The sequence below is a fragment of the Arachis ipaensis genome, chromosome B3 (genome assembly GCF_059453495.1).
Source record: "Arachis ipaensis isolate K30076 ecotype BB chromosome B3, ASM5945349v1, whole genome shotgun sequence".
NCBI classification, from domain to species: Eukaryota; Viridiplantae; Streptophyta; class Magnoliopsida; order Fabales; family Fabaceae; genus Arachis; species Arachis ipaensis.
The window spans coordinates 74008304-74025128 of record NC_142438.1 but is presented as its reverse complement, the minus strand read 5'-3'; the positions used below and the strand labels follow the sequence as shown (position 1 = coordinate 74025128).

The 16825-nt window shown below is 23.0% G+C and overlaps 1 non-coding gene across 1 annotated transcript; it reads left to right on the top strand.

Annotated features, from left to right (window-relative positions):
- The first annotated feature begins 207 nt into the window (after nt 1-207).
- LOC148571144 (small nucleolar RNA R71) lies at nt 208-315 on the top strand. The gene has a single exon (XR_015908229.1). It is a non-coding gene; the product is annotated as a small nucleolar RNA R71 (small nucleolar RNA).
- The last annotated feature ends 16510 nt before the right edge of the window (nt 316-16825 follow it).

Below are 16825 nucleotides of genomic sequence, written 5' to 3'. Positions count from 1 at the left end.
AACTCCCTTCTTCATAGGCGTCCCATTACTCACAGGATTCCTTTCAGAAGTGTACATGAACTGGTTATTAGCAACCATGTCAATGAGTTCTTGAGCTTCTGCAGGCGTTTTCTTTAGGTGAATGGATCCACCTGCAGAAGTGTCCAGTGACATCTTTGATAGCTCAGATAAACCATCATAGAATATATCTAGGATGGTCCATTCTGAAAGCATGTCAGAAGGACACTTTTTGATCAACTGTTTGTATCTTTCCCAAGCTTCATAGAGGGATTCACCTTCTTTCTGTCTGAAGGTTTGAACATCAGCTCTAAGCTTGCTCAGCTTTTGAGGAGGAAAGTACTTGGCTAAGAAAGCCGTGACTAGCTTATCCCAAGAGTTCAAGCTGTCTTTGGGTTGAGAATCCAACCATAATCTAGCTCTGTCTCTTACAGCAAAAGGGAAAAGCACGAGCCTGTAGACTTCAGGATCTACTCCATTAGTCTTAACAGTATCACATATCTGCAAGAATTCAGTTAAGAACTGAAAGGGATCTTCAGATGGAAGTCCATGAAACTTGCAGTTCTGCTGCATCAGAGAAACTAATTGAGGTTTCAGCTCAAAGTTGTTTGCTCCAATGGTAGGAATGGAGATGCTTCTTCCATGTAAATTGGAATTAGGTGCAGTGAAGTCACCAAGCATCTTCCTTATATTATTATTATTTTCGGCTGCCATCTCCTTTTCCTGTTCGAAAATTTCTGAAAGGTTATCTCTGGATTGTTGTATTTTAGCTTCTCTTAATTTTTTTCTTCAGAGTCCTTTCAGGTTCTGGATCTGCTTTAACAAGAATGTTCTTGTCCTTGCTCCTGCTCATATGACAAAGAAGATGGCACAGAAAAAATAGTAATAATAATATGGATCCTTTATACCACAGTATAGGGATCCTTGTGTTAGTAGAAGAAAAGAAGGGAAGAAAATCTGAACTCAGAGAGAGAGGGGGTTCGGATTTTTGGAGAGTTGAAGGAAAGATGTTAGTATATCAATAAACAAATAGAAGAAGATGAGAGGGGGAAGTGAATTTTAGAAAACAATTTTTGAAAAAGAGTTAGTGATTTTTGAAAATAGTTTTTGAAAAAGGATAGTATTTTTTTCGAAATTTTTTTTTAAATAAAAAATAAAAATAATTAGTTAATAAAAAAGAAATTTTTGAAAAAGAGGGAAGATATTTTCGAAAATTAGAGAGAGAGAGTTAGTTAGGTAGTTTTGAAAAAGTTAAGAAACAAACAAAAAGTTAGTTAGTTAGTTGAAACAAATTTTGAAAATCAATTTTGAAAAGATAAGAAGTTAGGAAGTTAGAAAAGATATTTTGAAAATCAAATTTTTGAAAAAGATAAGATGAGAAGATATTTTTGAAAAGATATGATAGAAATTAGTTTTGAAAAAGATTTGATTTTTAAAATCTCAATTAATGACTTGATTCACAAGAAATCACAAGGTATGATTCTAGAACTTAAAGTTTGAATCTTTCTTAACAAGCAAGTAACAAACTTCAAATTTTTGAATCAAAACATTAATTGATTATGTTATTTTCAAAAATTTGATATAAAAATAAGAAAAAGATTTTTGAAAAATATTTTTGAAATTTTCGAAAATAACTAAGAATTTTGAAAAAGATTTGATTTTTGAAAAAGATTTTGAAAAAGATAAGATTTTCAAATTGAAAATTTGATTTGACTCATAAGAAAAAATTTGATTTTAAAAACTTTTGAAAAAGTCAACTCAAATTTTCGAATTTGATGAGAGAAAAAGGGAAAGATATTTTTTTTTTTTTTGAAATTTTTATGAAATCATGAAAATTATGCAATGCATGAAATTTTTAGATCAAAACAATGAATGCATGCAAGAATGCTATGAATGTCAAGATGAACACCAAGAACACCATGAATGTCAAGATGAACATCATAGACACAATTTTGAAAAAATTTTAATGCAAAGAAAACATGCAAGACACCAAACTTAGAATTCTTTAATGCTTACGCACTAAGAATTCAAGAATGCATATGATAAACATGAAAAGACACAAAACAAAAAATCATCAAGATCAAACAAGAAGACTTACCAAGAACAACTTGAAGATCATGAAGAACACCATGAATGCATGAAATTTTCGAAAAATGCAAGATGCACATGCAATTGACACCAAACTTATGATATGACTCAAGACTCAAACAAGAAACATGAAATATTTTTTATTTTTGTGATTTTCTAAATTTTTTTGGATTTTTATTTTATATTTTTTTGAAAAATTATTTTGAAAAAGAAAAATAAGGATTCCAAAATTTTTAATATGAATTCCAGGAATCTTATGCTCTAAAGCTCCAATCAAAGGGTCAGGCATGGCTTAATAGCCAGCCAAGCTTTAGCATATAATTACATGGACTGGAGTGATTAGTTGAATACCAATCCCAAAGCAGTTTGGGTATGGCTTTACAGCCAGATAGGATTCAACATGTTTCATGAAACACTAGAATTCATTCTTAAAAATCTTGAAGCAATAGAATAATTTATTTTTGAAAACATTATTTTTATTATTTTATTTTATTTTATTTTTTTTTTTCGAAAACAAAAGAAAAATTTTTGAAAGCTTTTTGAAAAATTTTTGAAAACAAAACAAAAAGAAAATTACCTAATCTGAGCAACAAGATGAATCGTCAGTTGTCCAAACTCGAACAATCCCCGGCAACAGCGCCAAAAACTTGGTGCACGAAATTGTGATCTCCAGGCTCGAACAATCCCTGGTAATGGCTCCAAAAACTTGGTGCTCTGTTCTCAATACATAATTGTCACAACTTCGATACAACTAACCAGCAAGTGCACTGGGTCGTCCAAGTAATACCTTACGTGAGTAAGGGTCGAATCCCACGGAGATTGTTGGTATGAAGCAAGCTATGGTCACCTTGTAAATCTCAGTCAGGCAGATATAAAGTGATAATGGTGTTTTCGAATATTATATAATAAAATAGGGATAGAGATACTTATGTAATTCATTGGTGAGAATTTCAGATAAGCAAATGGAGATGCTTTTCGTTCCTCTGAACCTCTGCTTTCCTGCTATCTTCATCCAGTTAGTCTTACTCCTTTCCATGGCTGGCTTTATGTGATACATCACCACTGTCAATGGCTACTTTCGGTCATCTCTCGGAAAAATGATCCAATGCCCTGTCACGGCACGGCTAATCGTCTGGAGGCATCACCCTTGTCAATGGCTTCATCTTATCCTCTCAGTGAATAATATGCTCACGCACCCTGTCACGGCACGGCTATTCATCTGTCGGTTCTCGATCATGCTGGAATAGGATTTACTATCCTTTTGCGTCTGTCACTAACGCCCTGCAATCGCGAGTTAGGAGCTCGTCACAGTCATTCAATCATTGAATCCTACTCAGAATACCACAGACAAGGTTTAGACCTTCCGGATTCTCTTGAATGCCGCCATCATTCTAGCTTACGCCACGAAGATTCCGGTTAAGAGATCTAAGAGATATTCATTCTAGCTTATTTCATGTAGAACAGAAGTGTTTGTCAGGCACGCGTTCATAAGGGAGAAGGATGATGAGCGTCACACATAATCATCACCTTCATCACGTTCTTGGGTGCGAATGGATATCTTAGAAGCGAAATAAGAAGAATTGAATAGAAAACAGTAGTACTTTGCATTAATCTTTGAGGAACAGCAGAGCTCCACACCTTAATCTATGGAGTGTAGAAACTCTACCGTTAAAAATACATAAGTGAAGGTCCAGGCATGGCCGAGATGGCCAGCCCCCTAAAACGTGATCAAAGGATCATAAGGTAATCCAAAGATGCCTAATACAATAGTAAGAGGTCCTATTTATAATAAACTAGCTACTAGGGTTTACATGAGTAAGTATTTGATGTATAAATCCACTTCCAGGGCCCACTTGGTGTGTGTTTGGGCTGAGCTTAAGTGTTGCACGTGCAGAGGCCATTTGTGGAGTTGAACGCCAGTTTTTGTGCCAGTTTGGGCGTTCAACTCTGGTTTTGGATCCTTTTCTGGCGCTGGACGCCAGATTTGGGTAGAAAGCTGGCGTTGAACGCCAGTTTACGTCGTCAATTCTTGGCCAAAGTATGGACTATTATATATTGCTGGAAAGCCCTGGATGTCTACTTTCCAACGCAATTAGAAGCGCGCCATTTCGAGTTCTGTAGCTCTAGAAAATTTACTTTGAGTGCAGGGAGGTCAGAATCCAACAGCATCAGCAGTCCTTTTTCAACCTCTGAATCTGATTTCTGCTCAAGTCCCTCAATTTCAGCCAGAAAATACCTGAAATCACAGAAAAACACACAAACTCGTAGTAAAGTCCAGAAATGTGAATTTAACACAAAATCTATTAAAAACATCCCTAAAAGTAACTAGATCCTACTAAAAACATACTAAAAACAATGTCAAAAAGCGTATAAATTGTCCGCTCATCAATACTGCTTGTAACATTGTTTATATATATATATATATATATATATATATATATATATATATATATATATATATATATATGGATGTGCTCTTTATGAGTTTTTTGTAAGTTGTATAGTATGTATGGATGTACGTTGTATAGCAAAAATTATTTTTGGGAGCGGTTTTGCGGTTTAAAGTTTTAAACAGGCTCATATTTTAGTACTAAATGGTATAAGTGTCGTCGTAATGTCCGAGCTATCAGAGTTGCGTAGCCGGAAACATGAGTTTTGGTAGTTAGGGTGTTACATTTTTTGGTTGCACTTGTTCACAAATTAAGAATAAATTAATTTTAAAATTTTTCAATTTTTTTTTATATATTGTTATAATTTTTATTTTTCTACTATTAGAAAAAAATTATTTTTTTTGTTTAAAAAGTAAAAAAAAAAAATAATAAATTTACAAATTTGTTGTTTACTAGATATTGCTGGACTTTATTTTACTTTTATAATGTAAAAATTAATTTAATCATATAATTTAAAAATTCAAAAATAAAAAATTTAGTTTATAAAAATTTTAAAGTTTTTAATAATATTTTTTACTTTTTATTCACCGAAAAATGCTACACCCGGACAGTTGACTTTTTTTGCTACACCTATTCACAAATTAAGAATAAATTACTTTAAAAAATTTAAAATTTTCAATTTTTCTATTTTTTGTATATTCTTGGAATTTTTTTCTTCTATTATTAGAAAAGAACTTATTTTTTTATTTTAAAAACAAACAAATAATAAATTTACAGATCTATTATTTACTAGATATTGCTAGACTTTATTTTATTTTTCTAATTTAAATAAAAAAAATTAATCTCATAATATAAAAATTCAAAAATAAAAAATTTAGTTTTTTAAAATTTTAAAATTTTTAAATTCTTTTTTATTTTTTATTCATCGGATAATGCTACACCTAGACACTTAACTTTTTTTGGTTGCAGTTGTACACAAATTAAGAATAAATTAATTTTAAAATTTTTCAATTATTTTGTTTTTTTGTATATTGTCAAAATTTTTATTTTTCTACTATTAGAAAAAAAATAATTTTTTTGTTTAAAAAGTAAAAAAGAAAATAATAAATTTCCAAATTTGTTGTTTACTAGATATTGCTGGACTTTATTTTACTTTTATAATATAAAAAAATAATTTAATCATATAATTTAAAAATTCAAAAATAAAAAATTTAGTTTATAAAAATTTTAAATTTTTAATAATATTTTTTACTTTTTATTCACCGAAAAATGCTACACCCGGAAAGTTGACTTTTTTTGCTATACCTGTTCACAAATTAAAAATAAATTACTTTAAAAAATTTAAAATTTTTCAATTTTTCTATTTTTTGTATATTGTTGGAATTTTTTTCTTCTATTATTAGAAAAGAACTTATTTTTTTATTTTAAAAATTAAAAAATAATAAATTTACAGATCTGTTATTTACTAGATATTGCTAGACTTTATTTTATTTTTCTAATTTAAATAAAAAAATTTAATCTCATAATATAAAAATTCAAAAATAAAAAATTTAGTTATTAAAATTTTTTATTTTTTTCAAAATATTTTTTATTCACAAGATAATGGTACACCGAGACACTTGACTTTTTTTTACTACACTTTTTCACCCATTAAGAATAAATTAATTTTCAAATTTTTCAAATTTTTATTTTTTAGATATTGTTAGAATTTTTTCTTTTTGTACTATTAGAAAAAAATTATTTTTTAGTTTAAAATTAAAAAAAATAATAAATTTATAGATCTGATGTTTACTAGATATTGTTGGACATTATTTTATTTTTCTAATTTAGATAAAAAATTTAATCTTATAATTTAAAAATTCAAAAATAAAAAATTTTGTTTTTTAAAATTTTAAAATTTTAAAATTTTTTTTATTTTTTATTCACCGGATAATGCTACACCTAGACACTTGACTTTTTTTGGTTGCACTTGTTCACAAATTAAGAATAAATTAATTTTAAAATTTTACAATTATTTTGTTTTTTTGTATATTGTTAGAATTTTTTATTTTTCTACTATTAGAAAAAAATTATTTTTTTGTTTAAAAAGTAAAAAAGAAAATAATAAATTTACAAATTTGTTGTTTACTAGATATTGCTGGACTTTATTTTACTTTTATAATGTAAAAAATAATTTAATCATATAATTTAAAAATTCAAAAATAAAAAATTTAGTTGATAAAAAATTTAAATTTTTCAATAATATTTTTTACTTTTTATTCACCCAAAAATGCTACACCCGGACAGTTGACTTTTTTGCTACACCTGTTCACAAATTAAGAATAAATTACTTTAAAAAATTTAAAATTTTTCAATTTTTCTATTTTTTGTATATTGTTGGAATTTTTTTCTTCTATTATTAGAAAAGAACTTATTTTTTATTTTAAAAATTAAAAAATAATAAATTTACAAATCTGTTATTTACTAGATATTGCTAGACTTTATTTTATTTTTCTAATTTAAATAAAAAAATTTAATCTCATAATATAAAAATTCAAAAATAAAAAATTTACTTATTAAAATTTTTAATTTTTTTCAAAATATTTTTTATTCACAAGATAATGGTACACCGAGACACTTGACTTTTTTTTACTACACTTTTTTACCCATTAAGAATAAATTAATTTTCAAATTTTTCAACTTTTTATTTTTTAGATATTGTTAGAATTTTTTCTTTTTGTACTATTAGAAAAAAATTATTTTTTAGTTTAAAATTAAAAAAAATAATAAATTTATAGATCTGATGTTTACTAGATATTGTTGGACATTATTTTATTTTTCTAATTTAGATAAAAAATTTAATCTTATAATTTAAAAATTCAAAAATAAAAAATTTTGTTTTTTAAAATTTTAAAATTTTAAAATTTTTTTTATTTTTTATTCACCGGATAATGCTACACCTAGACACTTGACTTTTTTTGGTTGCACTTGTTCACAAATTAAGAATAAATTAATTTTAAAATTTTAAAATTATTTTGTTTTTTTGTATATTGTTAGAATTTTTTTTTCTACTATTAGAAAAAAATTATTTTTTTTGTTTAAAAAGTAAAAAAGAAAATAATAAATTTACAAATTTGTTGTTTACTAGATATTGCTGGACTTTATTTTACTTTTATAATGTAAAAAATAATTTAATCATATAATTTAAAAATTCAAAAATAAAAAATTTAGTTGATAAAAAATTTAAATTTTTCAATAATATTTTTTACTTTTTATTCACCCAAAAATGCTACACCCGGACAGTTGACTTTTTTGCTACACCTGTTCACAAATTAAGAATAAATTACTTTAAAAAATTTAAAATTTTTCAATTTTTCTATTTTTTGTATATTGTTGGAATTTTTTTCTTCTATTATTAGAAAAGAACTTATTTTTTATTTTAAAAATTAAAAAATAATAAATTTACAAATCTGTTATTTACTAGATATTGCTAGACTTTATTTTATTTTTCTAATTTAAATAAAAAAATTTAATCTCATAATATAAAAATTCAAAAATAAAAAATTTACTTATTAAAATTTTTAATTTTTTTCAAAATATTTTTTATTCACAAGATAATGGTACACCGAGACACTTGACTTTTTTTTACTACACTTTTTTACCCATTAAGAATAAATTAATTTTCAAATTTTTTAACTTTTTATTTTTTAGATATTGTTAGAATTTTTTCTTTTTGTACTATTAGAAAAAAATTATTTTTTAGTTTAAAATTAAAAAAAATAATAAATTTATAGATCTGATGTTTACTAGATATTGTTGGACATTATTTTATTTTTCTAATTTAGATAAAAAATTTAATCTTATAATTTAAAATTCAAAAATAAAAAATTTTGTTTTTTAAAATTTTAAAATTTTAAAATTTTTTTTATTTTTTATTCACCGGATAATGCTACACCTAGACACTTGACTTTTTTTGGTTGCACTTGTTCACAAATTAAGAATAAATTAATTTTAAAATTTTAAAATTATTTTGTTTTTTTGTATATTGTTAGAATTTTTTTTTCTACTATTAGAAAAAAATTATTTTTTTTGTTTAAAAAGTAAAAAAGAAAATAATAAATTTACAAATTTGTTGTTTACTAGATATTGCTGGACTTTATTTTACTTTTATAATGTAAAAAATAATTTAATCATATAATTTAAAAATTCAAAAATAAAAAATTTAGTTGATAAAAAATTTAAATTTTTCAATAATATTTTTTACTTTTTATTCACCCAAAAATGCTACACCCGGACAGTTGACTTTTTTGCTACACCTGTTCACAAATTAAGAATAAATTACTTTAAAAAATTTAAAATTTTTCAATTTTTCTATTTTTTGTATATTTGATGACAAGTCATCTTAGCCTATTTTAACTAGTCTTTTTCTTTTGTTTTCATTAGAATTATGCACTTTCTTGAGCTACAAGCAAGCTAATTGAGTAGATTTTCATGTTTCCCTTGATTGAATCAACCATATATGAATTCATGCCATTTCATGAGGTTTTATGCTATATTTGTTGCATATTGTGAAAGAATGAATATCTCATGATTTTGAGCATAGCTTTGATGTGTTTGGTTGATTAATTATAGGTGAAGAAAGCTTGGAGAAAGGTTGAAGCAAGAAGGAATGGCTAGGAGTGAAGAGAGGACAATGGAATAAGTGAAATTGAACCAGGAAGCAAAAAGCTGGACCTAAAGTTAGCATCAAACTTTTGCACAAAATTTTGGTTGAAAAGTTAGCCCCAACGTTAGCCCCCTAACTTGGAGGCTAACGTTGGCACATGAATTTCTCCCCTGGGCACCAACGTTTGCGCCAACGTTAGACCCCTAACTTGGAGGCTAACGTTGGCACATGAAAATTCAAGGAAGAGGAGCAAAAGTTTGCGCCAACGTTAGCCCCCTAACTTGGTGGCTAACGTTGGCGCCACTAGCACACAAGGCAAGGCCAACGTTAGGGTCAAAGTTAGACCCCTAACGTTGGCACCAACGTTCATACCAGCAAGTTTTGTGGGCTGCTATGAAAAGTTGGAGCCAAAGTTAGACCCCTAACTTTGGCTCCAACTTTTGGTCCAACTTTTGCAAAACTCAAACCCGGTTCAATTGGTTCACTTTGGTTCTTCTTCAAACTTCAAGAGCAATCAACCAAGGCCTCTTTCAACCCAATTCCACCAAGAGCAAAGGCCCAACTCAAGGCTTGAAGATCATTGGAAGAAAGTGTATAAATAGGATAGAATTCAAGTTCTTCGGGGAGCTTTCCTTTTGGAATTTTCATAATAGTTTTCGGAGAGCTTTTGTTATTGAGTGAACTTTAATTTCTTTGTCTTGGGGAAGGAGAATTCACTTCTCTTCCTCTTAGTTTTATTGCTTTCAATTTAAATTACACTTGTCTTGGATCTTGGGTTGGAGAATTGAAGAAATTCTGTTTCAATCTCATCCTTGGATCTCTCTGCTTTACTCACTGCTTAATTGAATTTAATTTTCTGTTAATTGCTCTTCATCTCTTTTCTTTGCAATTTACAATTTCCTTGCAATAATTCTTGTTGGATCTAGGAAGGCATTGAGATCTAGACTTGGTTTTCTAGTCTCTGGGTCCTGAGATCTGAATTCCCATTTCAACTCTCTGTTTATTGCTTTCCATGTTCATTTACTTTTCTGCTATAAGATCCGATCCAATCCCAATTCCCTTTTACTCTTCTGTTTGATGCAATTTAACTTTTCCTTGTTTAATTACTGCAAATCCACGTCCCAATCCCCTTTACATTTCAAGCAATTTACATTCCTTGCACTTTAAGATTCCGCAATTTACATTTCTTGCACTCTAAGTTTCTGCCATTTAATTTCTTGTTCTTTACGTTTCAGCAATTTATTTCTTGTTCTCTTTACTTCAATGCAATTTAATTTCTGCAAGTCACAAAACCATCAACCAAATCTTGATTCGCTTGACTAAATCAACCACTAAACTAAAATTGCTCAATCCTTCAATCCCTGTGGGATCGACCTCACTCCCGTGAGTTTTTATTACTTGATACGACCCGGTGCACTTGCCGGTTAGATTTGTGTGTTTTGGGGGAGATTCATTTTTCCTACAAAATAACTCATCAATATTGTTGGAATTTTTTTCTTCTATTATTAGAAAAGAACTTATTTTTTATTTTAAAAATTAAAAAATAATAAATTTACAAATCTGTTATTTACTAGATATTGCTAGACTTTATTTTATTTTTCTAATTTAAATAAAAAAAATTTAATCTCATAATATAAAAATTCAAAAATAAAAAATTTAGTTATTAAAATTTTTAATTTTTTTCAAAATATTTTTTATTCACAAGATAATGGTACACCGAGACACTTGACTTTTTTTTACTACACTTTTTCACCCATTAAGAATAAATTAATTTTCAAATTTTTCAACTTTTTATTTTTTAGATGTTGTTAGAATTTTTTCTTTTTGTACTATTAGAAAAAAATTATTTTTTAGTTTAAAATAAAAAAAACAATAAATTTATAGATCTGATGTTTACTAGATATTGTTGGACATTATTTTATTTTTCTAATTTAGATAAAAAATTTAATCTTATAATTTAAAAATTCAAAAATAAAAAATTTTGTTTTTTAAAATTTTAAAATTTTAAAATTTTTTTTATTTTTTATTCACCGGATAATGCTACACCTAGACACTTGACTTTTTTTGGTTGCACTTGTTCACAAATTAAGAATAAATTAATTTTAAAATTTTACAATTATTTTGTTTTTTTGTATATTGTTGGAATTTTTTATTTTTCTACTATTAGAAAAAAATTATTTTTTTGTTTAAAAAGTAAAAAAGAAAATAATAAATTTACAAATTTGTTGTTTACTAGATATTGCTGGACTTTATTTTACTTTTTATAATGTAAAAAATAATTTAATCATATAATTTAAAAATTCAAAAATAAAAAATTTAGTTTATAAAAATTTTGAATTTTTTAATAATATTTTTTACTTTTTATTCACCGAAAAATGCTACACCCGGACAGTTGACTTTTTTGCTACACCTGTTCGCAATTTAAGAATAAATTACTTTAAAAAATTTAAAATTTTTCTATTTTTCTATTTTTTGTATATTGTTGGAATTTTTTTCTTCTTTTATTAGAAAAGAACTTATTTTTTATTTTAAAAATTAAAAAATAATAAATTTACAGATCTGTTATTTACTAGATATTGCTAGACTTTATTTTATTTTTCTAATTTAAATAAAAAAATTGAATCTCATAATATAAAAATTCAAAAATAAAAAATTTAGTTTTTTAAATTTTTTAAATTTTTTAAATTCTTTTTTATTTTTTATTTACCAGATAATGCTACACCTGGACACTTGACTTTATTTGGTTGCACTTGTACACAAATTAAGAATAAATTAATTTTAAAATTTTTCAATTATTTTGTTTTTTTGTATATTGTTATAATTTTTTATTTTTTTACTATTAGAAAAAAAAATTTTTGTTTAAAAAGTAAAAAAGAAAATAATAAGTTTACAAATTTGTTGTTTACTAGATATTGCTGGACTTTATTTTACTTTTATAATATAAAAAAATAATTTAATCATGTAGTTTAAAAATTCAAAAATAAAAAATTTAGTTTATAAAAATTTTAAATTTTTTAATAATATTTTTTACATTTTATTCACCGAAAAATGCTACACCTGGACAGTTGACTTTTTTGCTACACCTGTTCACAATTTAAGAATAAATTACTTTAAAAAATTTAAAATTTTTCTATTTTTCTATTTTTTGTATATTGTTGGAATTTTTTTCTTCTATTATTAGAAAAGAACTTATTTTTTATTTTAAAAATTAAAAAATAATAAATTTACAGATCTGTTATTTACTAGATATTGCTAGACTTTATTTTATTTTTTTAATTTAAATAAAAAAATTTAATCTCATAATATAAAAATTCAAAAATAAAAAATTTAGTTTTTTAAAATTTTTAAATTTTTTAAATTCTTTTTTATTTTTTATTCACCAGATAATGCTACACCTGGACACTTGACTTTTTTTGGTTGCACTTGTACACAAATTAAGAATAAATTAATTTTAAAATTTTTCAATTATTTTGTTTTTTTGTATATTGTTATAATTTTTTATTTTTTTACTATTAGAAAAAAATAATTTTTTTGTTTAAAAAGTAAAAAAGAAAATAATAAGTTTACAAATTTTTTGTTTACTAGATATTGCTGGACTTTATTTTACTTTTATAATATAAAAAAATAATTTAATCATATAGTTTAAAAATTCAAAAATAAAAAATTTAGTTTATAAAAATTTTAAATTTTTTAATAATATTTTTTACTTTTTATTCACCGAAAAATGCTACACCCGGACAGTTGATTTTTTTGCTACACCTGTTCACAAATTAAGAATAAATTACTTTAAAAAATTTTAAATTTTTAAATTTTTCTATTTTTTGTATATTTTTGGAAATTTTTTCTTATATTATTAGAAAAGAACTTATTTTTTATTTTAAAAATTAAAAAATAATAAATTTACAGATCTTTTATTTACTAGATATTGCTAGACTTTATTTTATTTTTCTAATTTAAATAAAAAAATTTAATCTCATAATATAAAAATTCCAAAATACAAAATTTAGTTTTTTAAAATTTTTAAATTTTTTAAATTCCTTTTTATTTTTTATTCACCAGATAATGCTATACCTGGACACTTGACTTTTTTTGGTTGCACTTGTACACAAATTAAGAATAAATTAATTTTAAAATTTTTCAATTATTTTGTTTTTTTGTATATTGTTATAATTTTTTTTTTAACTATTAGAAAAAAATAATTTTTTTGTTTAAAAAGTAAAAAAGAAAATAATAAGTTTACAAATTTGTTGTTTACTAGATATTGCTGGACTTTATTTTACTTTTATAATATAAAAAAATAATTTGATCATATAATTTAAAAATTCAAAAATAAAAAATTTAGTTTATAAAAATTTTAAACTTTTTAATAATATTTTTTACTTTTTATTCACTGAAAAATGCTACACCCGGACAGTTGACTTTTTTGCTACACATGTTCACAAATTAAGAATAAATTACTTTAAAAATTTTAAAATTTTTCAATTTTTCTATTTTTTGTATATTGTTGGAATTTTTTTCTTCTTTTATTAGAAAAGAACTTATTTTTTATTTTAGAAATTAAAAAATAATAAATTTACAAATCTGTTTTTTACTAGATATTGCTAGACTTTATTTTATTTTTCTAATTTAAATAAAAAAATTTAATCTCATAATATAAAACTTCAAAAGTAAAAAATTTAGTTATTAAAATTTTTAATTTTTTTCAAAATATTTTTTATTCACAAGATAATGGTACACCGAGTCACTTGACTTTTTTTTACTACACTTTTTCACCCATTAAGAATAAATTAATTTTCAAATTTTTCAACTTTTTATTTTTTAGATATTGTTAGAATTTTTTCTTTTTATACTATTAGAAAAAAATTATTTTTTAGTTTAAAATAAAAAAAATAATAAATTTATAGATCTGATGTTTACTAGATATTGTTGGACATTATTTTATTTTTCTAATTTAGATAAAAAATTTAATCTTATAATTTAAAAATTAAAAAATAAAAAATTTTGTTTTTTAAAATTTTAAAATTTTAAAATTTTTTTTATTTTTTATTCACCGGATAATGCTACACCTAGACACTTGACTTTTTTTGGTTGCACTTGTTCACAAATTAAGAATAAATTAATTTTAAAATTTTACAATTATTTTGTTTTTTTGTATATTGTTAGAATTTTTTATTTTTCTACTATTAGAAAAAAATTATTTTTTTGTTTAAAAAGTAAAAAAGAAAAAAATAAATTTACAAATTTGTTGTTTACTAGATATTGCTGGACTTTATTTTACTTTTTATAATGTAAAAAATAATTTAATCATATAATTTAAAAATTCAAAAATAAAAAATTTAGTTTATAAAAATTTTGAATTTTTTAATAATATTTTTTACTTTTTATTCACCGAAAAATGCTACACCCGGACAGTTGACTTTTTTGCTACACCTGTTCACAATTTAAGAATAAATTACTTTAAAAAATTTAAAATTTTTCTATTTTTCTATTTTTTGTATATTGTTGGAATTTTTTTCTTCTATTATTAGAAAAGAACTTATTTTTTATTTTAAAAATTAAAAAATAATAAATTTACAGATCTGTTATTTACTAGATATTGCTAGACTTTATTTTATTTTTCTAATTTAAATAAAAAAATTGAATCTCATAATATAAAAATTCAAAAATAAAAAATTTAGTTTTTTAAAATTTTTAAATAATGCTACACCTGGACACTTGACTTTTTTTGGTTGCACTTGTACACAAATTAAGAATAAATTAATTTTAAAATTTTTCAATTATTTTGTTTTTTTGTATATTGTTATAATTTTTTATTTTTTTACTATTAGAAAAAAATTTTTTTTTGTTTAAAAAGTAAAAAAGAAAATAATAAGTTTACAAATTTGTTGTTTACTAGATATTGCTGGACTTTATTTTACTTTTATAATATAAAAAAATAATTTAATCATATAGTTTAAAAATTCAAAATATAAAAAATTTAGTTTATAAAAATTTTAAATTTTTTAATAATATTTTTTACATTTTATTCACCGAAAAATGCTACACCCGGACAGTTGACTTTTTTGCTACACCTGTTCACAATTTAAGAATAAATTACTTTAAAAAATTTAAAATTTTTCTATTTTTCTATTTTTTGTATATTGTTGGAATTTTTTTCTTCTATTATTAGAAAAGAACTTATTTTTTATTTTAAAAATTAAAAAATAATAAATTTACACATCTGTTATTTACTAGATATTGCTAGACTTTATTTTATTTTTTTAATTTAAATAAAAAAATTTAATCTCATAATATAAAAATTCAAAAATAAAAAATTTAGTTTTTTAAAATTTTTAAATTTTTTAAATTTTTTTTATTTTTTATTCACCAGATAATGCTACACCTAGACACTTGACTTTTTTTGGTTGCACTTGTACACAAATTAAGAATAAATTAATTTTAAAATTTTTCAATTATTTTGTTTTTTTGTATATTGTTATAATTTTTTATTTTTTTACTATTAGAAAAAAATAATTTTTCTGTTTAAAAAGTAAAAAAGAAAATAATAAGTTTACAAATTTGTTGTTTACTAGATATTGCTGGACTTTATTTTACTTTTATAATATAAAAAAATAATTTAATCATATAGTTTAAAAATTCAAAAATGAAAAATTTAGTTTATAAAAATTTTAAATTTTTTAATAATATTTTTTACTTTTTATTCACCGAAAAATGCTACACCCGGACCGTTGATTTTTTTGCTACACCTGTTCACAAATTAAGAATAAATTACTTTAAAAAATTTTAAAATTTTAAATTTTTCTATTTTTTGTATATTGTTGGAAATTTTTTCTTATATTATTAGAAAAGAACTTATTTTTTATTTTAAAAATTAAAAAATAATAAATTTACAGATCTTTTATTTACTAGATATTGCTAGACTTTATTTTATTTTTCTAATTTAAATAAAAAAATTTAATCTCATAATATAAAAATTCCAAAATAAAAAATTTAGTTTTTTAAAATTTTTAAATTTTTTAAATTCTTTTTTATTTTTTATTCACCAGATAATGCTATACCTGAACACTTGACTTTTTTTGGTTGTACTTGTACACAAATTAAGAATAAATTAATTTTAAAATTTTTCAATTATTTTGTTTTTTTGTATATTGTTATAATTTTTTATTTTTTTACTATTAGAAAAAAATAATTTTTTTGTTTAAAAAGTAAAAAAGAAAATAATAAGTTTACAAATTTGTTGTTTACTAGATATTGCTGGACTTTATTTTACTTTTATAATATAAAAAAATAATTTAATCATATAATTTAAAAATTCAAAAATAAAAAATTTAGTTTATAAAAATTTTAAATTTTTTAATAATATTTTTTACTTTTTATTCACTGAAAAATGCTACACCCGGACAGTTGACTTTTTTGCTACACATGTTCACAAATTAAGAATAAATTACTTTAAAAAATTTAAAATTTTTCTATTTTTCTATTTTTTGTATATTGTTGGAATTTTTTTCTTCTATTATTAGAAAAGAACTTATTTTTTATTTTAGAAATTAAAAAATAATAAATTTACAAATCTGTTATTTACTAGATATTGCTAGACTTTATTTTATTTTTCTAATTTAAATAAAAAATTTAATCTCATAATATAAAAATTCAAAAGTAAAAAATTTAGTTATTAAAATTTTTAATTTTTTTCAAAATATTTTTT